Genomic DNA, 14,732 nt, shown 5'->3' with positions numbered 1-14,732 from the left:
ATAGTAGACTAGCTGTCCTTATGGACCATTTTAAGCCTGGACAGTTTCCCTTAATGAGAATCAAAACCATGTACCTCTTGTGTGCGAGGTACATACCTTAGCCATTATGCAAACAGGCACACAGGGCCGTATTCTTTTGCACACATGCACATGTACATAAAAGTAATCCAGTCACTTTTAGCATGTGCAGTGATGCATAATGTTGTTTATTTAAAAAAAACACATAAATATATAATTTCCTCCAGACACAAGAAAAGTGTCACTCATCATTTTGTAAAGTAAGAGAACCCATTCATTCATTTATAGCTTTTTTTTTTTTTTTTTACAAATAATATTACCACTTCTTTATGCATCACAGACAGATGTCCTTCAAGGATGCATCTGCAGTCTTTACAAATGGGTTGTCCTGTCGTCAGGCAGCCCTTCGGTCGGCCGGATTCCAAAGTCTGGGTCTGGCTTCGGCTGGTGTCGCACTTCACCCGACGTCATTGCGGCAGTTATTCGGGTATAAAAGCATCAGCCGACGCCATTTTCCTCAGTCTTTCTTGCCGCGTGGCGCCCGAAGCAGAAGCTGTTCGCAAGTGCCGGTCGGTCAGATCCAGAGATTACTACTACCGAATACTACTTCGAAGACTTCTATAAAGCTAAGTACCCCGTTGGGGACTCTTTCTTGCCTCAGCCGATGTCAGAGAAAGTTAATAACTGTTTATCTTGTGGGAAACAAATACCTCATAAAGATTTCCACTCCTATTGCATACATTGTTTAGGCCCAGACCACGACGTAGCAGCTTGTCTAGCCTGTGCTTCTTTTAACCGACGGACGCTTAGACGTCGCTCGGACTTTGCTGAACAGATTTTCGGCTCCGATTTTGCCTACATTATGCCGTCGGATCCTCCGACTACGCAAATAACCAAAAAACGCAAAGAAAAGGACCGACACTCGCGGTCCGTTAAGCATACCACGAGTGTCTCGATTTCGGCCGAAACCGAGCAAGCGGTTCTTTCTTCAGCCGATAACTTGCCTTCTACCGAGGCCTCTTCTATCCTGGTAGAAACGGCTTCTGAAATCCAACCTCCTGATGCGATTTCACAAGATCTATCAGACACCATTCCCCTAGATATTTCTACCCCTGCACGTGGAGCTGCTAGGCCTCCTCCAGCTATGTCTATTAAGGCCTTTGCCAGGGCTAAAGCAGCCAAAGCTTCTAAACCTGTGCCTGCCAAGCCCCCCTCTCACAGGCCCAGCACCAGCACCCATATGCTTTCTTTGGCAGAGGATCTCATCTCTTTAATTCGTGGAGCCCAGCCTCATCCAGACAGGGCCTCTCTCCCTCCTCCAGAAAAGAGGCCTAGAGCAGAGCCCCCTGAGCCAGTAGCCACAGATGATTCCTCTGATGACTCAGATCATACAGACCCTCCTGAGGCTTCTTATTCGCCTTACGAAGACTCTGATGCTGAGGGGTCCATCTCTTCAGCCTCTCCTCCTGAGGAATTTTCCTTTGGGGAAACCTTGCATGCTATGAGGGAACAATTTCAGTGGCAGGGCCAAGATATCTCAGACTCTAGAAAAAGGCTTAGGACCTTTCTACACTTGCCACAGCATAGGCCTTTAGCTATACCTCCAGTTCTATCTGTTGTTGATGATGCATTTAATGATGCTTGCACTGCTCCTGATACTTTACCTCCGGCTCCTGCTAAGCCCGATAGGTACTACAGGGTCCCGGACACTCATCACCACTTATATAAGGCTCCTTTTGCAGATCCAAAGACTATCTCCCAGGGCCCTAAAGCTGTAGCAGCTACTTCTTCAAAAAAAACCCTCCCCTCTGAAAGGGAATCCAGGTCCTTAGAGAGATGGGGTAAAAAAGTTTACACCTCTGCTACTTTGTCAGCTAGAGCTTTGAACTGCCAATTTCATATGATTCAATATCAAGAGTTTATGCTTGACCAGTTGACTAAAAAGCTGTCCTCAGAAGAATCTATAGATAAAAAGTATGTTCAAGAAATGTTACATAACATACAGCAGGTTAGTAACCATTCTTTAAAATGTGGCTATGATGCACTGGAGGCTTCCTTTAGATCAGCCATGACTGGCACAGTTATCAGGAGGCATGCATGGTTGAAAGAACAGGCATTACCAGACCATGTCAAATCTAAGCTTTTGGATGCACCTATGGACAAGGTCAATTTATTTGGTGCCCCCGCACAGCAGGTACTAAAAAAGATGGAAGAGAAAGCAAAATCTGTGCAAACAGTGAAAGATTTCTTCCAAGTTCAACCTCCAAGGTTTAGCAGGAACTGGCCCTCCAAGAATTGGTCCTTTCCGGACTCCTCTAAGGCACAGAGAGGCAGGAATAGGCGCTCTAGAGGCAGAAACCAATCCAGGGGTGCCTACAGGGGTCGCCAGTGGCAGGGTAACAACCAACGAGGCACGGATACAGCCACCACCACTCCAACAACTCAATCACAGTGACTTGGCGGTGGCACCGCCTACCAGGGAACAACTAGAAGGCCAAACCTACCACCTTCTCAAAGGACAGAAGCTCTAAAACAAATATCTCAATTATTAAGAATGAGAGCTGTGGAAAAGGTACCATTTATGGAGCAAGGGAAGGGATTTTACTCCAGACTCTTCCTGGTACCAAGAAAAGAAAACAAATGGAGACCTATTCTAGACCTGTCCGCTTTAAACACATTCCTCATTGTCCCAAAATTCAAAATGCTGACCCTACAGCAGCTTCTTCCCATGCTGGGCAAGGAGTCTTGGCTGGTAACTCTAGATCTCAAGGAGGCATACCTGCACGTCCCCATAAGACCAATTTGCAGAAGATACCTCAGATTTCTTGCAGGATCAGAGCATTATCAATTCTCAACATTGCGCTTTGGCTTATCTACTGCGCCCAGAGTGTTCACGAAATGCCTGGCATCAGTAATCGCTCATTGCAGACTTCAGGGAATTCAAATCTATCCCTACCTGGACGACTGCCTGATACAAGCGGACAACAAAAGCAAACTCACAGAAGACTTACAAAGAGTCATCTACCTGCTGCAAGCCCTGGGATATACAGTCAATACAAAAAAGTCAAGGCTGATTCCATCCCAAAGAATAACCTTTCTGGGTGCAGAACTGGACACATCAAAACAAATGGCATTTCTAACTGCAGAAAAGAAAGAGCAACTTCCTCTCTACTTCTTGGCATTAACAAAGCAGAGCCATCTAACTGCAAGAAAAGTGCTACAAGCTCTAGGCTTCATGGCATCCTGCATAATACTGGTACCTCATGCCAGGCTGCATATGAGAAAGCTACAGTGGTACCTAAAGAATTTGTGGTCTCAGCACAAGCACAGCCTAGAAACCAAAATTCCAATGATCCCATGCCTGAAGCAAGAGTTCTTATGGTGGGCTCAGGCCTATCAATCAAACACAGGACTGCCCTTCTGCAAAAGTCAACCAAGACAGACCATCACGACAGATGCCTCAGACCTCGGTTGGGGGGCACACATGATGGGCAAGTGCTTTCAAGGCCTATGGACTCAAGACCAGCTGCATCTGCACATAAATCTAAAAGAAATGATGGCAGTAAAATTAGCAATCCAGGCATTCAGACCTTTTCTCCAAGAAGGCCAGTTGATAAGGACAGACAACACCACAGTTATGTGGTACATCAACAAACAGGGAGGCACACACTCATACCCTCTATGCCGGTTGGCATTGGACCTATGGGATGTGGCTCTGAGCTACAACATTCAGTTACAGGCAATTTATGTACCAGGGAAGGAAAACATGCTAGCAGACATATTAAGCAGAACTACAACAGATGCCCACGAATGGATGCTGCATCCGGACATTTTCAAAACCATCACAAGAGAATGGGGATTACCACAAATGGACTTGTTTGCATCCCCTTTCAATCACCAGTTGAAGAAATTCTGCACAAGGACTTATCACCCACTTGCTTGGAAGGTGGACTCCCTATCCTTCAGTTGGAAAAGCCTGACAGCATACGCATTCCCACCACTTCCTTTGATGCACAAGGTGCTTCTGAAGATCAAAGAGGAACGTCCGAGGATCATTCTGATAGCTCCAGACTGGCCAAGACAACATTGGTATCCACTGCTGAGGAGCATGTCCCGGGAACAAATATGGACACTGCCCCTGATCCCATTACTGCTGACACAGAACAGCTACAACATTCTGCATCCAAACCTAAAAACTCTGCAGCTAACTGCCTGGAACATTACATAACAGCAATTAACCCAAATTTATCCCAAAGGGTTAAAGACATAATCCTGGAGGCTCGTAGACCTTCAACAAGAAAGAATTATGCAGCAAAATGGAAAAGATATCTCATCTGGAGTACTGCAAAGGGGCAAGATGTGACACTGGTGAACATAGCCAACATCCTGGAGTACTTGGCGGAGCTCTTCCATACAGGCCTGTCCTATTCCTCCATCAAGATACATGCATCAGCTATTTCAGCAGAGTACAGCTTGGATCCTCCTGTCTTCTCGCATCCTCTGCTCAGACAGTTTCTGAGAGGAATTAAAAATGTAAAACCTCCCAGGAAACCTCCATTACCAGCATGGGACTTGAACTTTGTGCTAGAAAAACTGACTCTTCCTCCTTTCGAACCAGCAGCAACAGCAGAATTACAATACTTATCCTGGAAGACTGCTTTCCTGCTGGCAATAACTTCAGCAAGAAGGGTCTCTGAACTACAGGCGTTAATGGCAGTGCAACCCTTCCTGATCTTCCATCAAGATAGAGTGTCCATGAGAACAAATCCTACATTTATGCCTAAGGTAGTGTCCATAGTATCTTTAAATCAGGCTATCCACCTTCCTACATTCTTCCCCAACCCACAGAACAGGGGAGAAAGGCTCTTACATACCTTGGATGTGCACAGACAATTACGCTACTACCTGGACAGGACAAAAAACAATAGAAAAACTGACCAGCTTCTGGTAGCATATGCAGCAGGAAAGGAAGGAAAACCAATTTCTAAACAGACAATCTCCAAATGGATAGGAAATTGCATTAGATTTTGTTACTCCTACCATGGAAAGAAAACTCCAGAGAACATCAGGCCTCACTCCACAAGGGCTACAGCCACTACCACAGCTTTCTTACGAGGAGTGGCTACCAAGGACATTATAGAGGCTGCTACTTGGACCTCCGTGCATGCATTTGCCAAGCATTATAACTTACCTCTATACTCTAGATCCCGTGCTGGTTTTGCCACTGCTGTTTTGCAAGGGATCCTAACTACACCATAATCTCTTCTCATTTCCTCCTCCCTAGTTTAGCTATGGTATTCTACCCATTTGTAAAGACTGCAGATGCATCCTTGAAGGACATAGTACAGTTTTGTACCTACCATAAATGTAGATGTCCGAGAGGAATGCATCTGCAGTCAGGATTACCCACCCTCCTTCCCCTCTGAGGTACTCCTAGGGTATATGCCAATCTTCAGCTAGCTTGGGGGGGATCTATTATGGTGTATTTGTTTGTATATATGTACATACATGCTTATTTTATGTGTTTGCTCTCTACTATTTGGAAACTTTGGCATTTATCCAAATTTAGCCATCGAAGAGGGCACCTGGCATCTGGGGCAAGAAACACTGAGGAAAATGGCGTCGGCTGATGCCTTTATACCCGAATAACTGCCGCAATGACATCGGGTGAAGTGCGACGCCAGACCCAGACTTTGGAATCCGGCCGACCGAAGGGCTGCCTGACGACACGACAACCCATTTGTAAAGACTGCAGATGCATTCCTCTCGGACATCTACATTTATGGTAGGTACAAAACTGTACTTTATGCAACATTGACATTATTTTCTTATGAAATAAAATATCTTCCGACTAATGCTGGATAATGCCCTTTCCTTTCAATATCACATGGGTAATACCTACTTCCAAACTACTACAACAACATAAGGTGTTGTATAGCATTTCCATCCTCATCAGGTTAGAAGTTGAGCGGGTTATACCTATTAATACATATTCACAGACTCAAATATGCATCCATTGCTTCAGAGCCTAGTCACAATACTACATTATTTCAAACTGCAGCAAACATTTTCAGATTCGTTTATTTTGCCAGTTAATAAACATTACTGCGTCTCCATTCAAAGGACTAAGTCGCTTCCTATTTCAGCATCTGCTTGACATGTGGAAGTTTGTTGCAGAGGTGAGGGATACATTGGAGTATGAATCTGTCACACCAATATGTCTTATTTATCTACTGATAAATTAGTTCCTTTAATCGAGTGTTTGAAGTGTCATTTGTCCTGCAAAGGAACAGGACATTCTATAGGGTTAGATCTTTCATGGCATGAAAGGTTAGATACAGATCTCTATGGAGGAGTCTGTAACAGACAGAGTACAGAAAAAGGTCTCTCTTGATAACTAAGATTTTTGAGGCCACTTATCTTTTTAGTTATTAATCACTGAGGTCTCTCAAATTGTGTGATACATTTAGATAAATACATGCCTAAAGGCACAATATATTCAGTAAAGGGAATTAAGACAACTGTGGATCTAGTGCAGATGTGTTTGGAAATTAAATGGGCCAGATAAAAGGCTTTCCAAACTGCTATGGAGTTGTGATGATCAAATGATAAGGAAGTTTCAACAACCTATAGGTTAAGTGAAACTTTTTTTTTTTTTTTTTTTTTTTTTTTTTTTTTTTTTTTTACCAACATGATCTGTGCTTCACTTTTTTTTTTTTTTTACATTTAATTTGAGATCATTGCCCTTCCACCAGTTGTTAACATGGTCTAAGCCATGTTGGAGCAATTGTGAGCTAGATGAAGATCAAATAACACCCAATTTAAAGTAATCTGCAAATTTAGTTAACTGTTTTCCAGAAGTGCTGACCTGAAGGTCTAAGACATATATGCCAAGTAGGAGAGGACCCAAAACTGAGCCATGTGGTACATCACTGGTAAAGGTTTTGCTTTCAGAAGTGTGCCAGCTAGTTTAACCACAGGCATTCTTTAAGACAACCTGTTGGGTATCCATCACACAATGTAAGGATTTATATTCAAATTTACAAGCCTGTCAGTAGTGCTTACATAGGAAATAGTATCAAACACCTTGGCCAGGTATAGATATGGCGTATTCACTGCATAATCATTAACCACTGCTTCAGTTACTTTTTCAAAGAAATTAATGAGTTTAAAAAGCAAGACCTTCCTTTGACAGTAGATGAATTGATGAGGGTCCAAGGTTAACAAATTTTCAATGCCCAGATTAATGAAGGCTGCAATAACGCACTCCATACCTTTACACATGAGGCTAGTGATACTAATAGGTCTGTGGTTGGGCCACCCTTGTGTAATGATATTACCACAGCCAATTTCCAGGCTTTAGGAATGTGACCAGTGGAGAGTTGATTTTTTAATTATTTATTTAATATTTGTTTACTGGGGAAGTCCGACTTGGAACGAACCAATGTTCAGTGGAGGCCCAGGGAGAAATGCTCCAAATGCATGTCTTTGTAACGTGGTAGGAAATCCGGAGCACCCAGAGGAAACCCACACAAGCACAGGGAGGACATGCAGACTCCACACAAAAGGCACTCCAGCCGAGAATCGAACCAGAGAACCTCTTGCTGTGAGGTGACTACGTTAACCGCTGCTCCACTGCACCTATTGCAGTTGCAGAGTTAGATTAAAGAGTTTAAGTGGGGTTCAGAAAGGCCATATTTGGCACTGATAATCACAAAGCTTGCTATGTTGTCAGGTCCCATGGATAGAGTATTCTTAGATTTCGAAAGGGATGAGAGGACTTGTTCCATAGTCATTAAAGGGGGTGGCTGGGATTGTGGTACCTGTTGGATGGCTATAACTGTGGGTAGAGTAAAACTTTAAATTTGTAAGTTAGGATATTAGTTATTTCCTTTGGGTTAGAGAGTGAAGTATTATTGTGGGCTAGCTCCGAACACTGTTGGGTGTTAGTTCTTAACTTCCTGTCATGGTTAAAGAAAGACGTGCAGTTATATTTGGTTTTAGTGGCTATTTTAAGTTCATACTCAACTTTGAGTTTCCTAATGGTTCCCTTAAGCTCTTTGTTAGTTTCCTTTTAAGTGTGCTGTTAAGGTAACTACAGAAATTCTGTATTGGCATTTATACTTCACTTATCCAGTTTTTTATCTGTCTTATATATACTGTTTTTAGTTTCATGTATAATATGTATCGATGTATATGTATCGAAGTATAATATGTATCAATGTGTATGTATCGATGTATAATATGCATTGATGTATATGTATCGATGTATAATATGTATCGATGTATATGTATCGAAGTATAATATGTATCAATGTGTATGTATCGATGTATAATATGCATTGATGTATATGTATCGATGTATAATATGTATCGATGTATATGTATCGATGTATTGATGTATATGTATCGATGTATAATATGTATCAATGTATAATATGTATTGATGTATATGTATCGATGTATAATATGTACCGACGTATAATATGTATCGATGTATATGTATTGATGTATAGTATGTATCGATGTATAATATGTATTGATGTGCTCTGTAATTTTGTATTGCCTCATGTCTTAGGTAGTGGCTGAAAAGGGTCTGTTACTGGCACACCCACCCAATTATCCATCCATCCATCCTCAACCCCTTTTTCCCATTTTTACACATGGGATCGGGGTGTCACCTCAATAGGTTCACACTGCCGGATGGCTAGCCCTGCCGGGGTAATTCATCTGTACCACAAACTAGCACCCTCAGCCAATTTAGAGTGTCCAGTCCACCTACTGCATGTCTTTGGAACATTAAATAAATAAAATGTATTCATGACATTGCAATGTTCATAACAAACTGACTAGGCATTCCCATGTATGTACGCAGTATATATTGCACACCCCTCCATATAACTACCAACAAAACTGACCAGTACCTTCGCTATTAGCACCGCAGTTTGTATCGGTAATCAGCTTGAGCTTCATTTATAAAAACTATCAAGGATGGATGATGCAGTGGTGCAGTGTTGCCGCCTCACAGCAAGAGGTTCTCCTGTTCATTCTCGGCTGGGTTGCCTTATGTGTGGAGTCTGCATGTCCTCCCTGCATTCGTGTGGGATTTCTCAGGGTGCTCCGGTTTCCTCCCACATTACAAAGACATGCATCTGGAGCATTTCTCGCTGGGCCTCTGAAAATTGGCTTTGTTCCAAGTCAGACTTTCCCAGTTAACAAATGTTAAATAAATAAATAAACTGCTGGTAAATCATGCATTTCACTCACTGTGTCTCTCTGAATGAAGGAATGAGTAAACAATCGTCTTTCAGAGTTATTATTTCTGTAGTCTTGGATTCACTTGGTTCTTCATAAATTTATTATTTAAACTCAGTTGCCAATCCATGCATGTAGTCATCAGAGCTCCATTCATAAAAAGTCCTAAATGATGAAAAGCTGGCAAGTTCTGCACTTCATTCATTCAGTGTCTTATGCATGAAATAATTATTTTTTTAAATTGATACTGTGTGTTGCTTCTTAGGTTAACTACTTAGCGGACATGCTTCTCCTTACCTATCTAACCGCTTTATGCTTAATTCTCATCCTTGCTACAACCATATCCTCTCATACCCCCACACACCAATACACATCAGTAACCTCCTCTAACCATCTCCCCAGTAAACAATACAGCTTATCACATATCTCCTCCCAGCTTTTCCCCTGTACCCTCCAATATTATTCAATCCACAAATTGGCCTCCTCACCTCCTGTGAAACCACACGAAACCGGTACCATAAACTATGAATAAAAGACACTGCCTATGGTTCTCATCATTACCAATCTATTCAAATGTGGAGTCCTAACCCAGGCCCACCCTCTTATCCTAACCACAAGAGTAACCCCAAAGATTTAAACATACTTACACTGAACCTTATAAATATGTGTAATAAAATTACCCCACTGCATGCCTGGATTTATCAAAATAATAATATCTCCAAACTTTGCAATAACCAGAAGAGGTGGATCTAAAAAAAGGGGGAAGCCCTTCTATATCCCTCTACACTCAACATCACACCCTACACCAGTAATATACCCCCCTTTTCTAATGCTGGGGTACTAATTTCTTTTTTGAACCTCAACACATCAAAAAGAATTTGTATAATATTAATGTATATCACACCAGGTCACAATATACCAGTGTTGGAAAATATTTTATTCTGGACATCCCAAACAATAAACCTCGAAACAATCTTGGGAGACATAAATATTGATTGCAAACCATAGCTTCCAACTCCCCCACAAATAGTATAAGTCTGTATGTTTTTTCTCAGCTTATCAATACTCCAACAAGATACAGCAAAGATCTTACCTGCCAATCCACTCTTGACTGGATCCTAATATCCCACCCCACCAATTACCCATCTTCTGGTAGACTGTCTAGCTCCCTGAGTGATCATCTGCCAGCTTATTCCGTTAGAAAAAACTCCCAACAACTAAGAGTGCACACTGTAAAGTTAGTTAGGAACTCGGCTAATTTTTGTCACCATAAATTCATCTATCTGCTACATGAAATAGACTAGACTCGACACTCCATAAATGACTACCCCTTAATGATGCTGTACTATACTTTAATAACACCCTCCTTCACATACTTAATACCCCAGCACCCATTCATATGAAAAGAATCAAAAAGAACTCAGCACCATGGTGCTCTAAGGAATGTAAACACCTGATGAAGCACCATGGCTCTCTAAGGAATGTAAACACCTGATGAAGCAAAGGGACCTAGCCTGCATAATCTGGAAACTAAACAAAAATGAACAAAATCATGTCAATTTCAAAACACTGCGTAACAAAGTGACAAAACTAATCAACAGAGATAAGAAGTCATACTATTCCAAGCTTCAACTCCAACATAAAATCAACCCCAATAAATTTTGGCATTCCATATCTTCTCTACTTAACCCTAGTTAACAGAGAACACAACCCATCACGTGATACTCCTCCATCACAAATAGCCGACACCATTAACAAGCACTTCATAAAATCAATATCAGACCTACTAATGAGCACCCCTTATGCTGGACCGTCGCACCCTTCAACCTTGTCAGACGTCAACCCATGGTGGGAGGCTGGCATAATGGTTAAGGTGTTTACCTTACAACACAAGGTGCAGGGTTTGATTCTCACATGGGGGAATTGGCTAAGATTAAAATGGCCCACAAGGGCAGTTAGCCTAGTAATAACCTATGAACCCTAGACCATCAACTACTTCTGACCATGTCATTAATAATCTTTCCTACTCAACAATGTGTCCTACAAACCCCATTCTCATTTCGGCCCATGCCCTCTGACACCATTAAGAAACTACTACAAAAACTAAACCCTGCTCTACCCCAGCTGATAATCCTCCACCACACCACCTCAAACTGGCTGCCAGCTCAATCGCCTACCCAATCAGTAGCCTTATAAATAGGTCTTTGTCTGAATCAGAAGTACCTACCATATGGAAACAATCTCACATCACCCCCATCCACAAAGAAGGCAACTCTTTTGAACCATCCAGTTTCCTTCCTATATCCATCTTGTCACCTATATCCAAAATTCTCGAGAGAGAGAGAGAGAGAGAGAGAGAGAGAGAGGTATACATCAGCAGGTGATGCAATATCTATTGCAAAACAGTCTTCTAGCCAAAACCCAACATGGCTTCCGACCTAGCCACAGCACAGCTACAACCCTATTATCTTTTACAGATACCATGAACAAGGACAGATGCCGGATGCTATACAGCCTCAGTATTCCTTGATCTCTCCAAGGCCTTTGACACAGTGTCTCACCCCTTACTATTGAAGGTTCTAACACAACACGGTAAAATGGTGTCAGAGCTACCTCAAGGATCACCCTACTGGAGTTTCTCAAGGCTCCATGTTCGGACCCCTACTCTTCAACATTTACATAAACAACCTTCACACTGCCTCTCACCCTGGAACCCTCATTCAGTACGCTGATGATTCCACCATAATCTGTACCACTCAATCACTACCAGAACTACTTTCAAAAACTCAGCAGTCCTTTACTGCAGTCCAATCCTGGCTAAGAAATGCCCAACTGTTTCTTAGTCTAAAAGAAGAGCAAACTAGTACTCTTTCACCCCAAAAACAGCTCCCCTGTCACTGATCATTTCAACATCCTTGCATCTGACAGCACTGTCATAGAAATAGTGCAGGAAACCAAACTTCTAGGAGTTATTATTGACAAACTTTTCATTCGACCCCCATATACAGCAAAATATAAAGAAAACTCATTTAAAAATTGGGACTCTTATATAGATTCAAACATTTCTTTACTGCGGCAACCAAAACTACCCCTGCAGAAACATTTTTACCCCTATCCTAACTAACTTACAAATGTCTACCCTAAGGAAGATGGAACAGTGCTACAACAAAGTTGCAAAGTTTCCCACAAACTCTAGATATCACACACACCACTGTAAACCACTACTAGAATGAAACTGGTTTGAACTCCCTAACCAACGTGCCTTTATTCTGCTATCCGCCTTGCACAATCTTGATGTTCATCGTGTTACCCTGCTGCAGTCATCACACTTGGGTTATCCTGTCGTCAGGCGGTCCTGCAGTCGGCCGGAATTCCAAAGTCTTGGTCCGGCGTCGGTTGCTGTCGCTTCTTCCCTGACGTCAGTGCTCCAGGGGTATATAAGATGCATCCGACACCATTTTCTTCAGTCTTTCTTGCCGCGCAGTGCCCGAAGCAGAAGCAGTTCGCAAGTGCCGGTCGGCCGACTCCTGAGATTTTCGAAGTCGAATTTCAGATCTGAAGTCTTCAATAAAGCTAAGTACCCCATTGGGGAAACTTTTCTTGCCTCAGACCGATGTCAGAAAAAGTTAACAATTGTATTTCTTGTGGGAAGCAAATACCTCATAAGGATTTTCATTCTTACTGCATACCTTGCCTAGGCCCAGACCACGACGTCACTGGTTGTCATTTTTGTGCTAGGTTTAATAAGCGTACTATAAAAAGACGCTTTGATTTCGCACGGCACTACTTCGGTAGAAAATTTAACTACACTATGCCGTCGGAGCAACCGACTACCGGCGTGCACAAAAAACGCAAGGATAAGGACAGGCAGCCTAGACCCAAGCCAGACTCCGAGGCCTCGGCTGGTCCGGTCTCCGGTCTTCAGTGAGGCTCCGATGCAGCCCCTCACTACTGCAGATCTGGAACCCAAGACCGCTTCGGAGCTTTTGGCGGAGAGTACTAGGCCGACGCAGCCATTTTGTTTAGCCCCTAATGACGACACTGCTGAAAAAGATGTCGGTGCTGCAGAAACACCTTTGGTTTCTGAAGGCGTCTTCAGACCGACAACACTCACCATAAAAACGTATCCTAAGACTAAGACTCCTATTAAACCTAAAAACCTAAAAAGACACCACTTCAGTCTCCAGTTCAAGGCCCCATGCCTAATAAACAGATGCTCAAAATGGCTGAAGATTTGATCTCTTTAATCAGGGGTTCCCAACCCCCACCCGACAAAAGGCCTAGACAAGAGGAAGATTATGCCTCCTCTGAACAAGTATCTATTTCCTCAGGCTCCTCTGAGGACCAAGATTACTCCTTCTCCCCTTATGAAGATTCTGATGCTGAGGATTCTATTCCCTCAGCTTCTCCTCCTGAAGACTACTCCTTTGGGGAAACTTTACACACTATGAGGGAACATTTTCACTGGGAAGATCAGGACTACTCTGACTCAAAGAAAAGGCTCAGAGAGTTTCTTTTACTCCCCCAGCACAGACCACTTGCTATCCCCCCAGTTTTAGACATTGTGGATGATGTTTACTTAGAATCCAGTTTGAACCCTGATTCTCTGCCTCCTGCTCCGGCCAAACCTGACAGATACTATAGAGTGCCTGATCCCCACAAATTTCTTTATAAAAGCCCTGTTGCTGATCCAGAGACTATCTCCCAGGGTCCCAAAGGGGCTAAGGCTTCTATGGCAAAAAATCCTGTACCTCCAGAGCACTAGACAGGTGGGGGAAAAAGGTTTACACCTCAGCCACTCTAGCTATAAGGGCACTAAATTGCCAATTTCACATGCTAAAATACCAGCAATTTCTAATGTCTCAGTTAAAACAAAAAATGAGCACACTCCCTCAACAGTCTGAATTGAAAGAAATGCAGGATCTGTTGCATGCAACTGAACAGGTGGGCAAACATACTTTACAATGTGGGTTTGATTCTTTGGAGGGTTCCTGCAGAGCAGCTGTCACTGGGTCTGTTATACTTAGGCATGCTTGGTTAAAGGAACAAACTCTGCCTGATCATGTTAAAGCAAAGATTCTAGATGCTCCCTTACAGGAGGATGTTCTTTTTGGAGTTAAAGCAGAAGTCGTCTTAAAGAAAATGGAGGATAAGGCAAAATCTATGCAGACAGTCAAAGATTTCCTACAGGTACAGCCCCCTCGCTTCAGCAGAGATTGGCCAACAAAAAATTGGTCCTTTCCAGCTACTGACAGACCACAGAGGGGTAAATACAGACGTCCAAGAGGCAAAGGACAACCACAAACCCAGTACAAACCTCGCCAATGGGGCACTGCAACACAGAAGGGAGGAGAAGACAGGTCCCAAACTACCAGAAGGAAAACTCAATGACTTGCACCTCATCTGGCCAAGCAACACTCTCTTGGCAGCCCCCTTGGGAGGAAAACTCGCACTTTTTG

The 14,732-nt window shown here is 42.8% G+C and overlaps 1 protein-coding gene across 1 annotated transcript in view; it reads left to right on the top strand.

Moving 5' to 3' along the window:
• The window catches only part of POC1A (POC1 centriolar protein A), a 1,972,436-nt gene that overhangs the window by 1,635,430 nt on the left and 322,274 nt on the right, over nt 1–14,732 (top strand). The window lies entirely within an intron of this gene.

This window comes from Protopterus annectens, chromosome 7.part1 (genome assembly GCF_019279795.1).
Source record: "Protopterus annectens isolate FY-2018-M chromosome 7.part1, PAN1.0, whole genome shotgun sequence".
Taxonomy (NCBI): Eukaryota; Metazoa; Chordata; order Ceratodontiformes; family Protopteridae; genus Protopterus; species Protopterus annectens.
Note: the sequence above shows the minus strand (reverse complement) of the source record. Positions and strands in the feature narration are given on the sequence as shown.